We start from the raw sequence: 18,456 nt of genomic DNA on the forward strand, positions 1-18,456 counted from the left end.
ATTTTTTATATGAATTCCATAAATTTTTATGGAGATTGATATATGGTTTTCTTATCACCCCTGATTGAACTTTTTTGTTTTTTTTTTAAGATTTTATTTATTTGAGACAGAGAGAATGAGAGAGAGAGAGCACATGAGAGGGGGGAGGGTCAGAGGCAGAAGCAGGCTCCCTGCCGAGCAAGGAGCCCGATGTGGGACTCGATCCAGGGACTCCAGGATCATGACCTGAGCCGAAGGCAGTCGCTTAACCAACTGAGCCACCCAGGCGCCCTGAACTTTTTTGTGTTTATAAAACATGTTCTTCATTGGGCTCCCTGCTCGGCGGGGAGTCTGCTTCTCCCTCTGGCCCTCCCCCCTCTCATGTGCTTTCTCTCTCTCATTCTCTCTCTCTCAAATAAATAAATAAAATCTTAAAAAAAAAAAAAAAAAGGGCGCCTGGGTGGCTCAGTTGGTTAAGCCACTGCCTTCGGCTCAGGTCATGATCCTGGAGTCCCGGGATCGAGTCCCACATTGGGCTCCCTGCTCGGTGGGGAGTCTGCTTCTCCCTCTGACCCTCCCCCCTCTCATGTGCTTTCTCTCTCTTTCTCTCTCTCTCTCAAATAAATAAATAAAATCTTTAAAAAAAAAAAAAACAAAAAAAACCCATGTTCTTATAGATTTAAGATGAGTAAATACTCTACATTTGAATAGTAGTCCATCTCCATGGGTTGACTGATGCCTTATTTATTTATTTATTTATTTATTTATTTATTTATTTATTTATTTATTAATGAGGATGCTATGCAGACTAAGCCAGTTTTCAACACCAGCTCTCTAGTTATGGTGTGATAATGAGTGTCCCTATTAGGGTTTTCTGGCTGACCAAACTTGTCAGCCTGTCCTCAATATATTTTTTCTCCTAAACACAACCAGACTTCGCTTTGCTAAACTAGCCTGTAATCAGCAGAATTCCTGAGGGGGAGATTCTTCCCCATTATATTTTATTCAACTTTATGTAAAAAGGTTCTCTGGTGTAATCAGAATTCTTCCTTGAAACTACTGAAAGAGGTAAGTGTAATTAGTGACTAGTGTGGACAACACAAATAGCTTTTTTTTTTTTCTTTTTGCAATTAAAAATTCTTGAAAATGTGACTGTATCACGATGTAAGGGAAGAGGCAGTCGTTTTAACAGAATTGTGAATTTGCTTTAACTGTTCCCTGTGGGATGCTGGCAAGTTATTTTATCTTTCTAAGCATTGGATTTTTTGTCAGTAAAATGGAAATTAATATCTTTCAGTTTGTTATGAGGATTACATAAGATACATTTGAACACTCAACAAATGTTGACATAAAAGGAGTATGGCTAATTTAAATATGGGAGTCAGGGAAGGTTCCGTCAATTTATTTTTTTCCCTGTACCCATCACCTCAAATACTGGAGGTAATTTCACACATCTCCAGTAATAGAGAGATAGGAATGAATGTATTAGACTTTTAATTTTGGAAGTGTTTCCTACTTTTTACCCTCTGAAAAAAATCTAACTTCCATCTATTTAGAGTTTTACAACTTATATTAAAGATAATATTATACCCACTCTTTGCTGTATAACCTTGCAAAGTTCTCTAGCCAAAACCAATAAATTTCACTCTGGCAAGATCAAAGACTATTCAGATAGTACGAATATAAAATATTGCACTACTCTTTAAACTTATGGTCCATTTATACGAAGTCTCATTGCACCACTTCTTGGTCTTTTGGCTAAGATCAAGTGTAGTACACTCATTGCCATAGGCGAAGCGTCTCAGTTATTTTCTGGGGTGCCAGTAGTTTTATGGAATTGTCTTTCCAGTCTCTCTCTCTCTCTGTCTCTCAAGTTTTCCTTGACCTTCCCTGTCTGAGTTGGGTGCCCCTCCGATAGGCATCCTCCATAGGCTGAATTCCATAGGTAATCTGGGGTGCATTTTTCTGTCAGTATGTATGGGTCTTCCCTAACAGATTATGAATTTGCAATGGGCAAGAACTCTGAGTGTTCCTGGCAAACCCTCACTTCCTGGCCCCCAACACCCACAACGGTGCCACTGCTATCAGCCCTGGGGGCCTGTGCTAATCCCATCATGTCTCCCATTTCTGTCAGCCCTGGTCCACCAGGTCATCTCCTATTCTTGGACTCTGATCTCCACATGGCCTCATATGCTATCCTGGCTCTATATCTCACCATTCCCCAACTTCTGAAACCCTTCCACAGTGACTTCACAGCATCCCCTCTCTACCTCACTTCTTGAATGTTGGCTTCAACTTCTTGCTATAGGGGGGACCCGGCTCTCCCAAAGACACTGGTTCCTTTGCTGATGGTGGCCATTTTCTCTCTCAAGCTACTCATATCACGAGCCCACAAGCAGGGTGGGTACTACATACCGAATGTTTGTGGCTCCCCCCAAATTCATATGTTGAAAAAAAAACCCCAATGCGATGTTACTAGGAATTGGGGCATTTGGGAGGTGATTAGGTCATGAGAGTAAAGCCCTTATGAATAAGATTAGTACCCTTATAAAACAGACCACGGAGAGCTCCCTTGCCCTTTCTGCTTCGTAAGGACACAGGAGAAGACAGCCGTCTATGAACCAAGAGGCTAGTTCTTACCACACATGGAATCTGCCAGTGCCTTGATCTGGGACTTTCAGGGAGAAATAAATGTTGTTTATAAGCCACCTAGTCAATCATAGTTTTGTTATAGCAGCCTGAATGGACTAAGACAGGGGGTCATCCTTATTACTGCTTCCAGAACATTCCCTCCACCCCTCAGTGCTCCTAACCAACTCTCACTCTCAAGTCATCAGACCTATAGTCTTCTATTGCCTTCTTCTTTTAACATACACACTTGTTTCTTAAGATTTTAGCTCCAGATCCTTCTCTCCTGCACTATATCTGCCATACTTCTTGGTGATTGTTTTATCCTCATAGGTTTTGTTTTTATTATCTGGTCTTGGCTTTCTTTAGATTCCCCTCCTCCAATGACCTTGCCCCATCCCACCTCATGTACTCAGTCCCATGGTCAGCCCTTGGACTTAGTCATTACTAATGAGTGTAACCTGTCCCTAATCTCAGTCTCAAGTGCTAGCTATTAGTGTTACTATTTTTACAGAATTTGTTGAATTGGATTGCTCACAATTTGGATCACCACAGGCAAATGAGTTCCACTCTTTCAGCCCCATTTGCTCTATTCAGGGACTATGGTGTGATGAGTTGAGAGCAAGTATTGGTGATAGGATAGCTGGGCAGAGAAGCAAGAGGAGCTGAATAATGAAGGGATTAAGGGCTTTGAATTAAGCCATGAAGAAAGAGGTAAAGCCTGGGGGCCGGAGAGGATAAAACAATATTCTATTCTGGAAGAAAAGGATGGCTAACCTGCATGTCAGGAGGTGAGATACTGGCTAAAAAACAGTAAACAGATTATAAACTAGAGGTTTTTGGGATCAGCAAGGGTAGAATAGAGAGATTAGAGGCAGCCCAGGGGACACAGGGAGAAGAAAATGTTCCAGAGCACACAGTAGGGGCTGAATAAATATTTGTTGAGTAAATGAATAAATTATATGACTCCAGGCATAGGGTTTTATTGTTTTCTCATCCTGTTTTGGGCCCAGAAGTGCAAGGGCATCACATTTTAGGCAGGTATGGGGGGTGGGGAAGGTTGAGGCTGCTGCTAGCATATTTCTTGTGCAAATTAGAAGTGACTCCATATCTGGGCAGATAGATTAGAAAAGGTTTCAACTTTTTTAGGTTCTAAGCAGCTTTGTGTCAGCAATGTATGTTTTGGATCTCTGCGCCCATATCTTTGGGGATAGGTTGGGGGCAGGTGGGTAACACAATAATGTGGTAAGGTGGGGCGCCTGGGTGGCTCAGTTGGTTAAGCACCTGCCTTCAGGGAGGTAAGGTGGGGTAAGGTGGGGCGCCTGGATGGCTCAGTTGGTTAAGCACCTGCCTCAGGTCATGATCCCAGGGTCCTGGGATTGAGCCCCGCATCAGGCTCCCTGCTCAGCAGGGAGCCTGCTTCTCCGTCTCCCTCTGCCTGCCTGTCTGCCTACTTGTGATCTCTCTCTGTCAAATAAATAAAATCTTAAAAAAAAATAATGTGTTAAGGTTCTAAAGTCCATTCCTGAACTTCCCCCCCACCCCTACCCCAGCTCAGTAGTTTTTATACTGTTTGAACCTGGGCTCCTGCAATCTCTGAAGCCAGAAATTCTTCTCTTAACATTTCTGCTGTGACCTCCCTTTCTAGTCAGTTGAGACCAAGGTCTAGTTTAAAATGAAGAGTTGGTTGGCTGGGGGTGTAAGGGATTTATTTCTCTTTTTGTTGGGGTGAAAAAAAGGAAAGCGATATGGATTTATGATGGGACTCCTATTTACTTTCCGTACTTTCCCTCATTTTCAGGATTCACAACGATCTTCCCAGGCAAATATGAATTACATTATTCTTAGGGAGGTCCGAGAAGAGAGTCTGCAACTTGGGCCAGGTGCAAAGTGAGGAGTGGAGTGAAGACTCAGACTCAAGGTATTCCACTGTGCCTCATATGTGCTGTATTTCCTTCTGGTGAAATACACCACTAGCTGTAAACTTGCTGAAGTTAGGCATTGTTTTATTTTTTTCACCTTTGTATCTTTCCCAGAGTTTAGCATCATCCCTGACACTAAGAAAATGTTGAATAAAGGACAGTGGGGTTGAATTGAATGTGCATGAGCAAAGGCGGCTAAGTACCAGCCTTCCCCCTCTGTCTGCTGACATTTTCACCCTGGGCATCAGTCATCACAAGGCTGTCTTCATAATTTGCCTCTTCCACCTTCCCCTCTGAAGGAAATGCTTCTCATGGGAATCTGCTGATCCAATGAGCTGCAGTCATTTGATACCTGAAGAGATTTGGAAACATTCATTTCCTAGTGGCTCCTATGCTTAATAGGGACTAACAGTTTCCCTTACTGTCTCCATTTGCTCTTATTTGGTTCTTGTATTTGGAGGTGTATCCAAGGAGTCTTAAGAAAGGTATATGTGGAATTTTTTTGTTGACCCCAATACAACACTCTGCTAGCTTCGACTCAGGTCATGATCCCAGAATCCTGGGATGGAGCCCCATGTCAGGCTCCCTGCTCAGTGAGGAATCTCCTTTTCCCTCTCCTTCTGTTCCTCCCCCACTTGTGCTCTCTCTCTCAAATAAAAAATCATTAAAAAAAAGAATTTTGAAATATATAATAAACAATTGTCTGCTTTTAAACTTTAGTTGAGTGATACAATTTTCAACAAACTTTCATTTAAAAAATTTTTTACATTAAAAAGATTTGGAGGGCGCCTGGGTGGCTCAGTCGTTACGTGTCTGCCTTCAGCTCAGGTCATGATCCCGTGGTCCTGGGATTGAGCCCCGCGTTGGGCTCCCTGCTCAGCGGGAAGCCTGCTTCTCTCTCTCCCTCTCCCCCTGCTTGTGTTCCCTCTCTTGCTGTGTCTCTCTCTGTCAAATAAATAAAATCTTAAAAAAAAAATTTGGAAGTATAGTTGACATATAATATTATATTAGTTTCAGGTATATGGCATAGTGATTCAACAATTATATACATTATAAATGCTTGTCACAGTAAGTGTGGTTACCATCTGTCACCATATAAAGTTATTCCAATCTTATTGACAGTATTCCCTATGCTCTACTTTTCATTCCCATGACTGATTTATTTCATAACTGGAAGTTTGTTCCTCTCAATCCCCTTCACCTATTTTGCCTATCCCCCTACCCAGCTCCCCTCTGGTGACCACTAGTTTATTCTCTGTATTTATGAGTGTGTTTCTATTTGCTCATTTGTTTTGTTTTTCAGATTCCACAAATAAACAAAATCTTATGGTATTTGTCTTTCTCTGACTTATTTCACTTAGCACAATACCCTCTGGGTGTGTTCATGTTGCTGCAAATGGCAAGGTTTCATTCTTTTTTATTGCTGTTTAATATTCCATTGTGTATATATATTAGTTCTTCTTTATCCATTCATCTATCAATGGTTGCTTCCTTATCTTGACTATTGTTGATAATACTGGGGTAAACATAGGGGTATATAAATCTTTTCAAATTATTGTTTTTATTCTCTTTGGATAAACACCCAAGAGTGGAATTACTAGATCATATGGTAGTTCTATTTTTAATTTTTCAAGGAACCTCCATATTGTTTTCCATAGTGGCTGTACCAATTTATATTCCCACCTACAGTGCCCAAGGGTTCCCTTATGTCCACATCCTCACCAACACTTGATATTTCTCAATAAACTTTTTTTTAATTAGACCTGGGGGTGGAGCAGAGGGAGAGGGGAATCTTAAGCAGGCTCCATGCCCAGCACAAAGCCCGACTTGGGATTCAGTCTCACAACCCTGAGATCATGACCTGAGCTGAAATCAAGAGTCAGAGGCTTAACCTACTGAGTCACCTGGTCGCCCCTCTCAACAATCTTTTAAATCCACTCCCTGATATTAGCTTTCTTTTGTTTTTCAAACTTGCCCAAGCCATAGAATTAGTAAATGGCAAGGCTGGAATTGGAAGTCTTTTAGGGTTTGGTTTGAAGTTGTTACTCTGTTGCTGTCAGGCTGGCCCAGTTTCTTAGCGTCTATAATAAAAATAGAAATTAAAAAAAAAAAAAAAAACAACCCCTAATTTTTGACTACCAGATTCTAGGCTCTATTCTAAGAGCTTTTCTAATCTATAAGTTAGGATAATAATAGTGTTGTCTTGAAGATGACATGTGGGCATTTGTGTAACATCTGTTGGATGAAGGCTGGATATTATAAGTGCTCCATTAGTCATTGTGATTGTCATTATGAATAATTTTGTCTGCCAAGAAATATGACCAGCCACAAAAATGCTGCCCTTGCCATTTCCATTTAAATGGTACTGTTCTGGGACGCCTAGCTGGCTCAGTCAGGGGAAGGTGTGATTCTTGATCTTGGGATTGTAAATTCGAGCCCCACGTTGGGTGTAGAGATTGCTTAGAAAGAAAATCTTAAAAAAAAAAGTAAATAAAAAAATGTTACTGGGCGCCTGGGTGGCTCAGATGGTTAAGCGTCTGCCTTCGGCTCAGGTCATGATCCCAGGGTCCTGGGATCGAGTCCCGCATCGGGCTCCCTGCTCCTTGGGAGCCTGCTTCTCCCTCTGCTTCTCTCTCTCTCTCTCTCTCTGTCTCTCATGAATAAATAAATAAAATCTTTAAAAAAAAAATGTTACTATTCTGAAGAATGTTTGTAAACATGTCACAAATGCTCTTTTTTTTTTTTTTTGGTGGGCAGCAAAGCAAGGTTTATTGAGTGATAACAGTGATAGTACAAAGCTCCTGAGGAGGGAGGGGACCCAAGAGGGTGGCCACGGGGAGTTTCTAAGTCTAGAGGTTTTTATGGGCTTGTTGACAGGCTGTTTTAATCTGATTAACCCTCCCTGCACCTGTCATCCAATCAGGTTTTTGTCACCTATCATATGGGAAAGGGTGGAGGGCTTCTTCCAGGGTGGTGTGAAATCCTTTTAAGGGTGGTTTCATCTTTGGGCGGGACCCCTTGTCCCTGCTTGCCTGCCTCCTAACTCTCCATCATTCCCCCCTCTGAAGACGTATCCTTAATTGCCATTAGGGAAAAAGGGCTATGACTGATCGTAGCAACTTCCTGTTGGTCAAGAGGGTTGGATGGAGCGGCAGACAGGGTTCTTCTTGTCCTGATCTATCAAGGGCTCCCTTGTAGATACCTGGTTTGACCTTCATATGAAGCTCCATCTGAACCACCATTTGGAATTTGATGACCTTCATTCTGGAAGATATAAAGCAGGTTAGGGCATTTAGGAGGCAAAGGCCCAAAGCACAATGCAAGATTGAGTATAGCCAGCGGTCTGGCGAGAGGTAGAGGATGTTTTGGTGAACTTCCCACATACTGTGAGGAGAGGGCAGGTGAAAAGAATGCAATAAGGATTATGATTTTGATGGGATATAAGGATCTGTGTCTTGTCCCTTCAAGACTAGTTTGAGGTCCTCTCTGGGTTCACAGAGGGATTTTGGTCCCTTGTTGTTAGGCCCCATTGGGGACCAGGGTTTGACTCTGGAGTGGGGGATTCAAGCTTCAAATTCAGGCACTTTGCTGTTGGAGTGGCTAAAATCACTGTATTCAGTCCCTCCCAGGCTGGCTCAAACAAGCCTTGGTCCCCAGGGTAAAATGGGAGAGGTTGGGTATTTGGGGGCTGGGAGTTGGGAAACTCCTTGCAAGAGGGATGGAATGATTCCAGAACCTGGGATGCTCCCTCTGTTATCACTCAGAGGGACTGGGGGAGTTCAAACCAAGGGACTTACCAGTGCCTTCATCACTTCTGAGGCTTTTTCAGTTTCACAGGGGAAGGCCTCAACCCAGTGCATGAAGGTATCTACCCAAAGCAGGAGGTACCTGTACCCATGCATTTTAGACATGTGTGAAGTCCATTTGCCAATCCTCCCCAGGATAACTTCCTACTTGCTGTATGTCTCAGGGGATTTGTGAACAGGAGAACGGGGTATTCTTCACATTTTTCCTGTCCTAGAGTTAGTTTCTTCCTGTCCCAGAGTTAGTTTCATAGTCAAAGCTGCCCCTAAGGCATGCCCGCCAGCCATAAGCCACCAGATCCAGCTCTTTGCTTAAATATCCCACTGGCTGTTGAGCTGGTCCCTGGCCCTAGGTTAGGTCACCCAAGGCCATTCCCTTTCTGTCACATCCCTCATGGTAGGAAGACTTAAAGCTGGGGCACTGAGCAAGGCCCTCTTGAGATTTTTTTTTTTTTTAAAGATTTTATTTATTTATTTGAGAGAGAGAGAGAATGAGAGAGAGACAGCATGAGGGGGGGAGGGTCAGAGGGAGAAGCAGACTCCCCGCTGAGCAGGGAGCCTGATGTGGGACTCGATCTTGGTACTCCAGGATCATGACCTGAGCCGAAGGCAGCCGCTCAACCAACTGAGCCACCCAGGCGCCCCCTCTTGAGATTTTTAAAAGCTTTTTCTGACTCTGGATTCCACGTTAATTGATGGCTGTCTGGGTGTCCTTGATCAATCAGTAGAGGGGACATGCTATTTCTCCATATCCTGGTATTCACGAGCGACAGTGTCCTGTTATGCCCAAAAAACCTTTCCAACAAGGGAAAGTTGTGTGGTCCTTAAAGTGTATGGGAATTTACTCTTTTTTTCCTAAAGATATTTAAATAACCTTTTTATTTTAGAATAATTTCAGATTTATAGAAAAGTTACAAGATGGTACAGAGAGTTCCTCTCCATTCCTTACCTGCATCTCACATTACTGTGGTAACTTTATCACTCTCAAGAAGCCAACATTGGTACATTACTATTAATTAAACCCCAGACTTTTTTCATATTTCCCTAATGTCCTTTTTCTGTTGCAAGATCCAATACAGGATACCCCATTGCATTTGGCAAATGCTCTCTTCTGCCGTAAGCAGTCCCTTTTTCTGTTAACCTGAACTGTGCTCTGCTCCAAAGGAATGCCACAGGGAAGCTCCTTGCATTCTCCAATTCTGGCATTTGCAGCTTTCTGCCCTTCACTTTTCTGACCAACCCGTCTTGCACTCTGACAGATCCAGTGTACTTCCTGGTTGTATGACCTAACCTAGATCCTCAGTAGTAATTCCTACAGAACCTGGCACATGGTGACTCTTCCTCAAAAAATGTTAATTATAGCTTTTTAAAATCATTGTGCTCTCCTCTTCAGGTTGTAAACTGGCCTAGCTCCTGATTCTGTCCAAACTTTTTCAATCCTCTCATGTTATCTCAGATGTTACTCAGTTTAGTAGATGAGTTTGCTGACTCAGAGGCTGCTTAATTGCCAGAGAAGTTTGAATGCTTCTTTTTAAATGCTTTGTGACTTTCCTTCCCTTATAGAAAATTTTGGAAAGTAATAGGACAACAAGAAAGAATCTGGTATTTCAGACTTCTTCCAAGTCCTCTCCCACCCTCTATTTTGGTCTTTTTTATTCCTAGAACTCCCACCATACTGCCTGCAAATAGGGGAAGGCCCACCCACCCATCTGCTGTGAGCAGGGAGGGAACAGACCTGGCAGCTGTGGTCTAGGATAAGCGATTTTGAGTATTCGAATCATTTTCTGTAGGATGTGCTTAGGTCACATGGTCTAATCAGAAAATTTCATGCAATCTGACATTTCCCATCAGAGTTGCTTAGAAACCTAAGGAAGGCTCTGGCTCTGAATGGCAGGACAGTAATAAATTAGGCAGTCCCAGGTCCAGCCATCTGCTTTAAGTAAATTAAGAGCATAACCCATATGGGATTTATCTAAAATAGCAATTCTTATTTTTCCCCTCTTCTCGTTTTTATTCCTCTTTATCTGGGCTCTGTTAATCAGTTTTAAGTTTGCATAGAATATCCCAGCTGTCTTTATCCTGTGCTTTATGCTGTCTTCCACCCCTCCTTTCCCCTTTCAGGAGGCCAGCCTCAGTCTCCTGCAGCCCACGAACGATGTCCTCTTGAATGGCTGGTGATCTCAACATTCTGAGAACTGCCTGAGTGGAGGCGAGGGTACTTCAGCTGTGCCTCTGCAGGGCCACCCTCCACCCTCTCGTCCTTCCTGATTTACCACCTTCCTCTGGTCCCTCCCCTTGTGTCATTCCAATCTCATTCATCAAACATGCATATTTGGCCTTGGCCCCTCTGACCTCTCCAACCAGTGTCCCCTCATCTGGCCTCTCACCATCGTTTTCATTGTCACTCTTTGCCCACTGGTCCTTATTATATATACACTATCTCATCATGCCACTGCCTCGCTCAAAAACCTGCACCGCTTACAGGACAAGCCAAATGTTTCTACTGTAAATTCCTCATCAAGCTCCAACCTGCCTTGGAACCTCATCTCTTTACTGGCTTTTACCCTCACTTCACACAGTCTGTTCTTGCCACTTTTTCCAGGGCACACCTACTTTGTCCAACCTCATTTATTTTAGTATTTTAAGATTAGATCCTGCTTCAAATCTTTGCTTAGCTGTTTGGTGTTTCTTATTCAGTTGTAAGCTCCTGGAAAGCAGTCTTCCACATTTTTGTTGTCCCCCACCCCATGCTTATCACAATTCTAGACACCTGGAAGCGGTCAGTAAATACTGAACTAATTAATTAATTAATGAACCACTTTGTCATGGTTGTGCTTCTAGTGGATGAGACAGACCATTGATACGAGTAAGATATATAGTTGGTGAGGCGGTGACAACTGCTACGATAAGAATTAAGTAGAGGAGGAAGTGGTGGGGGGGGTGGAGATGTAAATAGGTTAGTAAAGAAGGACTCCAAGGGGAAGAACACTTGGGGCAAGACATCATAGTGGTGGATCTGAAGTCTGTAAGGCAAATGTTCAGTTATTTAAAAAAAAAAAAAGTCCTTTCCAGGTCATAGCACAGTAATATGCACGTTTGATGAATGCGATTGGAATGACACATATCATGGCGTCACTGAAGACCCAGAATACAATTCAAATAATATTTTTAAGTGCAAGTTATGTTGTACCAAAGGGGGATAAAGCCACCCATTTCAATCCCCAACTGATACTAGACACAATTCAAGAAAAAGAAAGAACGAAAGAAATGGCTTTGTGACACAGAATTTGTTTAGAATAGATATGGTTAAACAAAGTAGGAAAACAGTCAAGACAATCCTTAAGTGAAAATTAAATGGAACACAATACTGAAGATTAGATTTCTCCCTTGAGCCTTTGTGGAGGACCACAGCAGCTGAGCTGGAGCTTGATCCAGTGGGGGCCAGCACAGGGATGGTCCAGGGATGCCAGGGAAGGGAGGCTGTCTGGGGTATGAGAGGATTTATGGGTCCAAAGACCATCAAAGAGGGCCATTCTTTCAGCAGTTGGGAAGCAGCTACTGTATGCAGACTGCCACAGCGCTCTCAGAGGTCTGACTGGGTTTCCATGTGAAGATCACTTCATTCTGGAAAGTTCATCAAAATTGGATGACACCAGCAACCTTAAAAAGTTTATTCTCTTTGACTTATTAATTTCACAGTTAGGAATCTAGCCTAAGGAAATCTTCAGAGATACAAATACAGGGTTATTTACTGCATGTTCAGGTCAGCATTATCCACACAATAGTGTTTGTGCATTCATAAAAAAATGCTTTAAAAGTGGGACAGAAAAATACACCCACTATACTGAGCAAAATTTTTAAAAGCAAAATTCCATACTGCATATAAGTATTGTTCTAAGTGTGTAAAAATAAAATGATTTTACTTATTTGCCAAACCTTATTACCACATAGATGTTTCAGACTGTGACAGGTGCTGAAGAGATGAATTTATATGTGTATGTGTGTGTTCATAGAAAAAAGACTAACATGATTATAAATACTGGGGCACAATTAAATTTGGGGGTTCCCAAGTAAATAAAATTCATTAAGACGCTCTTTCCTTTTGTGAATTGGAGGTACAAAGCGCCCTACAGTAGGCTGCATTTCTCTGAAGGCAGCTCATTAAATGCTAACAGAGCCCTCCCCTCCCCCCACCGGCGTCTAAACGTTTCTCCTTTCTGGAGGAAGCCTGCCTAAACCAGCCGAGCAGGTCTGTGGCGGTGAGGCGCGAAGTGCAGAGCAGATTTGAGTCCTGGATTAGCACACTTGCAGTTGGACAAACGGGCCGTTTGAGTGGCCTCACCTATGCCTGTCTGGAGGACAGTCTATGGGTTCTCAGTCAAAAGAGGACACGGAATCTGACACCCCCCCAGGGTGGAAACAAAGCACTGCATGGAAAAAAGATGCTTTTGTGCCAAACGAGGTTTCTAGGCAACAACTCATTTAACTACTTCAATGTCTCTAATCATTCAGCACTGCTGACCTTTAGAACTTGTCTGATAAGCTCATCAGATTTCTGCCATGAAAGAGCTGATATATGCAGATGAGACAGATCAACATTTGGCTCCTGCCTTACTTTCCAGCCTCAGAGGCCATCCTTTTGTTTTTTGTCCTACCAAAAGATTGTCTTGGTGTCCTCTGACTTTGCTGTCTTCATGTTCTGTCCATACTGGTCTCTGTGCCTGGATTCCCTTTTCTGGACCTGACAGTCTCTTCAAGATTTAGTTCAAGTTTCACTTCCTTTGGGACTCTTGCACCACCATCCCTAACTCCTCCCCACACCCCATCCATCCATTCAACTATTCTCAAACGCCTACTATGAGCTAGCACTGAGACAGACATGGCCATTGTCACCGTAGAGGTTATAACCTAAAAGGAGGACAGTATTGAACAAATAATTATAGCTTTATTTTTCTCCATATTATTTATGACTTGAGATTCAATTATATATGTTTTTGTTTATCGTTTACCTCTGATATTAGACTATAATAAACTCTAGAAGGGCAGGGGCTTTATTTTGTTTGCCGCTGTGCCTCAAGTAGTTCCTCTCACTTTGTAGGTACTTGATTAATATTTGATAACTGAGTAAACTAGAATTGTGTACGGTTACATTTAAAACAACTAAGGATGTGAATTTCTGGTGTGTTTAGAAAGATGCATTAAAACCACCCCTCTTCAGGCATCTTTCAGGTGATAAATGATTAAATACTAAAACCCAATATGATGCGATGTGGAGACAATGATTTCTGCCTCACTCCTGACTTCAGTTAGAATGTCTGAGAGATTCGGTCAAGTTGACACCAAAGTATTTTGTGATAGAAACTTGATGATTGCATTGCAGTTTTTGATTAATTTTGTGATTCTCCTGGCAATTTCAGGGAAAGGCTTGTTGGAGCCTGATCATGTTATAAAAATATAGGACACAAAATAGAAGGTACTTGGTCAGCAAGGAACAGCCATGATAGTAGTCAACCTGTATGAGTAAGGGGCATTCTATACAGCAGTGTCTGCCATGCATTATAATTCTGTTTAGTTAACAAAAACAAATCAAAACAAAAAACAGATGGCAATCCTAATACTGCCTAATCTCACTTCCCCTGGCACCCCCCCTTCCCAACTGGGGTCCTGAGTTATACCTTGGTGTGCTGGGAGCTTGGGTTGTTGGTGGGAAGGAACAGGTGTCCCTGAGGGGATGTTCTCCAAGGTGGGGGGTGGGGAGGGGAGACTGAGAGTCCCTATCCCTGAGGAAACCAAAACTTGACCAAGATGGCCGGAGATCCAGGTAATGCTGTAATCCATGGAAACTGAATGAGAGAGGCAGAAAGAGAGAGAGAGAAACAGAGAGGTGTGAGGTGAGGCCTAGGGCTGCTGTACCAAGGCACCACAAACTGGGAGGCTTGAACAACAGACATGTATTACCTTACAGTTCTAGAGTCCAGAAGTCTGAAATCAGTGTGTCAGCAGGGATAGTTCCATTTGAGGGATGTGACAGAGAATCAGTTCCATGACTCTCTTTTAGCTTCTGGTATCCTCAGGTGTTCCTTGGGCTTATAGATGGCATCCTCCTGGGGTCTTCATATTGTCTTCCCTCTGTGTCCAAATTTGCCATTTTTATAAGGACACCAGTAAAACTGGCTTAGGGCCCACCCTAATGACCTCATTTTGACTTGATTATCTGCAAGGATCCTGTTTCTAAATCAGGTCACATTCATAGGAGTTCAGTACCTTTTGGGGGAACAGAATTCAAACCCACAACAGAGAGAGAACGGGAGAGAAAAAAGTGGAGGAGTGGAGGGTAGCCTGGAGAATTTCTAGAGTAGCTGGAACATAGCATAATGTTAACACAGGGGCTTTTTATAGACCCTAGGCAGCCTCAGCCAGCTTTGGAGGGCAGGGTTGCTGTTCAGCTTGGACACATACCAACAATGAAACTGAAAAAAATCCCCTTGAAGTGGCTGGAGCTTCTTGGAAAGAAATACATTACATAGCCGCAATACTGCTTTATTTCTGGAAAAAAAAAATGTCAAATCTGGGGCAAATCATCAGAGGTAATTTGGTGGCTTGGGAAGTATACTGATTCACAGTGGGTTACATACCACTTCTCTAGTACTGGCTGTGTGACTTTGCTTCACCTTGCAGGGCCTGAGTGTCCTCATCTGTAAAATGAGGCTGGTGAGCTCGAACTCACAGGGTATTTGTGACAATTACATGAGATTAGATATGAAAAGCCAACTGTTCTCAGAAGGCGCTCAACAAAAGTCAGTTCCCCATTTTCCCTTCCTTTTTCTTTTTTTAAAAATTTATTTATTTGAGAGAGAGAGCGGGGGGAGGGGCAGAGGAAGAGGAAGAGGGAGAGAGAGAGAATCTCAAGCAGACTCCCTGTTGAGCACGGAGCCCGATGTGGGGCTCTATCTCATGACCCTGAGGTCATGACCTGAGCTTAAACCAAGAGTCTGATAAATCTGCCGACTGAGCCACCCAGGTGCCGCCCTACCCACCATTTTCCTTTTCTGAAAAGATCCAGAGGGAGCTTCTGTTTAAGAAACTAATTTCTTGTTTTCATTATAATGTCAGAGTACAAAACCTTTTTACAAAGATAGGGTGGCAGACATCTAAATACCTTACAGTTGGTTAGATGTGCTGCCTTATTCGGGGTGTTACAGAAAATAAGCTTGAAATGTGGCTAGAACCATCCTATATTACTCTAATCATTAGGGTAGGAGGCCAGGAGGTTGGGACTGCAGGGGCCCTCTTGGTCAGTTAGTATTTTCAGATGTAGCCTTTGAATAATCCAACATACAGAAGAAAATCTCTGCCAAGTCCATGGCCCAGGAATCAGTAAACTAAAAAATCTCTGTCAAAGTTTATGATCATAAAGAATATGTCTATAAACCTTAAATTTTTAAATATAATTCATGACATATAATGTACATTCATTTGTCTAGTTTCATAGGCCTCAAAACTACTGATTTTTTTCAGGATGGGTCAGCTGATTCAAGTTTTACTTCATCTTTTTTTTTTTTTCCACAAACTGTTTCCATAAAGTATTGTCCACATTTCCTAATGCTGAGGGTAGGATCTTAGTAGATTTTTCTCTCCCTAAGCTTTTAGAGTTTACCAACTCACACTTAATCTGACAATATTTTTAATGATAGATTTTATCAACTTTTCCCAATACACTCAACCTGATTTTTATGAAAATAACTCTTGTTCTACATTCCTATTTCATCAGCAATATTGAATTGTTATTTTTTAAAAAGATTTTATTTATCTTGAGAGAGCGAGTGAGAGGGGGAGAGAGAGAGGGAGAATGAACAGAGGGGAGGGGCAGAGAGAGAGGGAGAAGCAGAGTGCCCCACTGAGCAGGGAGCCTGATGCAGGACTCGATCCCAGGACCCTGGGTTCATGACCTGAGCCGAAGGCAGACGCTTAACTGACTGAGCCACCCAGGAGCCCGGCAATATTGAATTAAATTACAAAATTATAATAGCAGATACAATGGATATAAAACGGAGCAAGAACAAAGTCCACTGAGTCTTGGAAAACATATAGCTGAGCTGGAGGGAGGAGAAGCATTCAGACAAATGGAGGCCCTTCCAACTGCACCCCTTAAGTGGGGATATGGTGAAAAGTCAATGTATTTTAGAGAGGAAACTACAACCTACATTAATCTGATGAATTGGTTAAATGAAGATGGGTTGAAGTGTTTCACCACATGAGCTGATAAGGGGAACCATAATGGTTCAACTGTTGACAGATTTCTATATCTCTCTAGTAAGGTTTTGCTGTAAATTAGGACCACCACCATCACTCCAACAACAAATTACAGATGCTAGGATAATCCTAATCACTCCTCAGGATGCTATCATTATATGTATAATTGGGTGTTATTTTTCTATCTAAGCATCTCTCATGTTATTCCTAATTCAATGTATGTGTTCCACAATCTAACAAACATTTATGAAGTGCTTTTATTCCTGCGTGTTGGGAGAAAATGTGATCCTTGCTTAAGGTATGCTGCTTGCTCTTGGGGAACTTATAGTCTGGTAAGGTAGCCAGGTCAGTAAACAGGCAATTACCAAGCAGCTGGGTAGCACAAAGAATAAGCAAGCCGAGAGAACAACATTCCACATTGCACACTGCTACTCCTCATCTTAGTGGAAGTCAGAGGGGAAGTGTGGGTTCGGTGATTAACAAGCATCTGTGGGGCACTTGCTGAGTACCAAGCTCTGCTTTAGGCAGCAGGGGTACAAAGATGAATAATTCCTAGTCCTGTACTCGAGAAATCCATACAAGTAGCTATAGTACCCTGTAGTGAGTGTGGTCTTTTGAATGGGCACTGGGTCTTCAGTGAGCATCAGGGAGAGACAGTGGGGAAAGGGAGGCTTCCTGCAGGAGGTGATGCTCCTCTAGGCTGGAAGTACCCTGAGGACAGGGCCTCACTTCTCTCGTGATTTCTTTTTGTGGCCCCCCAGTTCCTGGGACAGTGCCTTGTTCGCACTGTGAGCTTAATCGGCTCTATAATGAGTGAGTGAACTACAGGATGAGCAGGAGTTAACTAGGGGCCAGGCCCTGTACGAGATGCTGGGAATGCAAAGATGAGTGAGACGCAGCCTTTGCCCTGATGTAGGAGATTATAATGAAGTCTCATTTCTGGCTGAATCCTGATGACATATTAGGCAATGTAAACGAAACCATTTGCAAACATGGGTGTGCCTTTCTAACAAATGGTGCTTCACACTGGCTACAGCAAACACTTGGCCAAACATACTCTCCTGAGCTTATTCCATGGAAGACAATGGATGATTAAGGGAACAGGAGACTGATCAAGGCCAGCTCCAGCCGTGGTATTAAAAAGGCATCATTTAGACTGGCGGGGCACCTGGGTGGCTCAGTCATTTAGTGTCTGCCTTCCGCTCAGGTCGTGATCCCAAGGTCCTGGGATCAAGCCCCGCATCGGGCTCCCTGCTCCGCGGGAAGCCTGCTTCTCCCTCTCCCACTCCCCCTGCTTGTGTTCTCTCCCTTGCTGTGTCCCTCTCTGTCAAATAAATAAATAAATAAGTCTTAAAAAAAAAAAAAAAGGCATCATTCAGCCTGGCTTGAATCATGATTGTGTCAGGAAACCATCAGTGCTCGACCCCAGAGTGTGGATAATACTGTTGGCAATAGGCCACTGGGTGTAGTGAGCAGTTTCATCTGAGGATCCCCCAAGTGCTTTTTCAAATACTGGCTACCCTTTGAAACTTTCCTTTGCACTACCCCCACCTCCAGCCGGGAGAGAAGTGGCAAGTAGTAATTCTCCTAACAGCATCAAATGCTGTCAAAGTTTGGAGTTGCTGGCTGGAGGTTTGCTCCAGGTGACCAGCAGTTTCAAGCTGGTCTCTAGGAACAAAGGAGTTTGACTGAGGTCTCTCAGTTTATTACAATTACCACTGCCTCTGTTCTGACTCTACTCAAACCCTCGATTCCTGAACCACCCAAGGCAGCTGAAGTTGGTAGAGGCTTAGTAGAACAGGAGACACCAGACCAGATAGGAGGCATGGCTATGTGATTAACGTCAATTTAGTATGTCTAAGTGCCAAATC

At 42.9% G+C, this 18,456-nt stretch overlaps 1 long non-coding RNA gene across 7 annotated transcripts in view; it reads left to right on the forward strand.

Annotated features, from left to right (window-relative positions):
* LOC123841063 (uncharacterized) overlaps positions 1 to 18,456 on the forward strand; it is a 284,524-nt gene that overhangs the window by 32,531 nt on the left and 233,537 nt on the right. For all 7 annotated transcript variants that reach the window (XR_010411401.1, XR_010411398.1, XR_010411399.1 and 4 more), the window contains exon 2: positions 4,409 to 4,528. This is a non-coding gene — a long non-coding RNA (uncharacterized LOC123841063). The remainder of the gene's footprint in view (positions 1 to 4,408; positions 4,529 to 18,456) is intronic.

Source organism: Mirounga angustirostris, unplaced genomic scaffold (genome assembly GCF_029215605.1).
Source record: "Mirounga angustirostris isolate CCGP_5_RB_7025 unplaced genomic scaffold, mMirAng1.0.hap1 SCAF_5, whole genome shotgun sequence".
Classification (NCBI taxonomy): Eukaryota; Metazoa; Chordata; class Mammalia; order Carnivora; family Phocidae; genus Mirounga; species Mirounga angustirostris.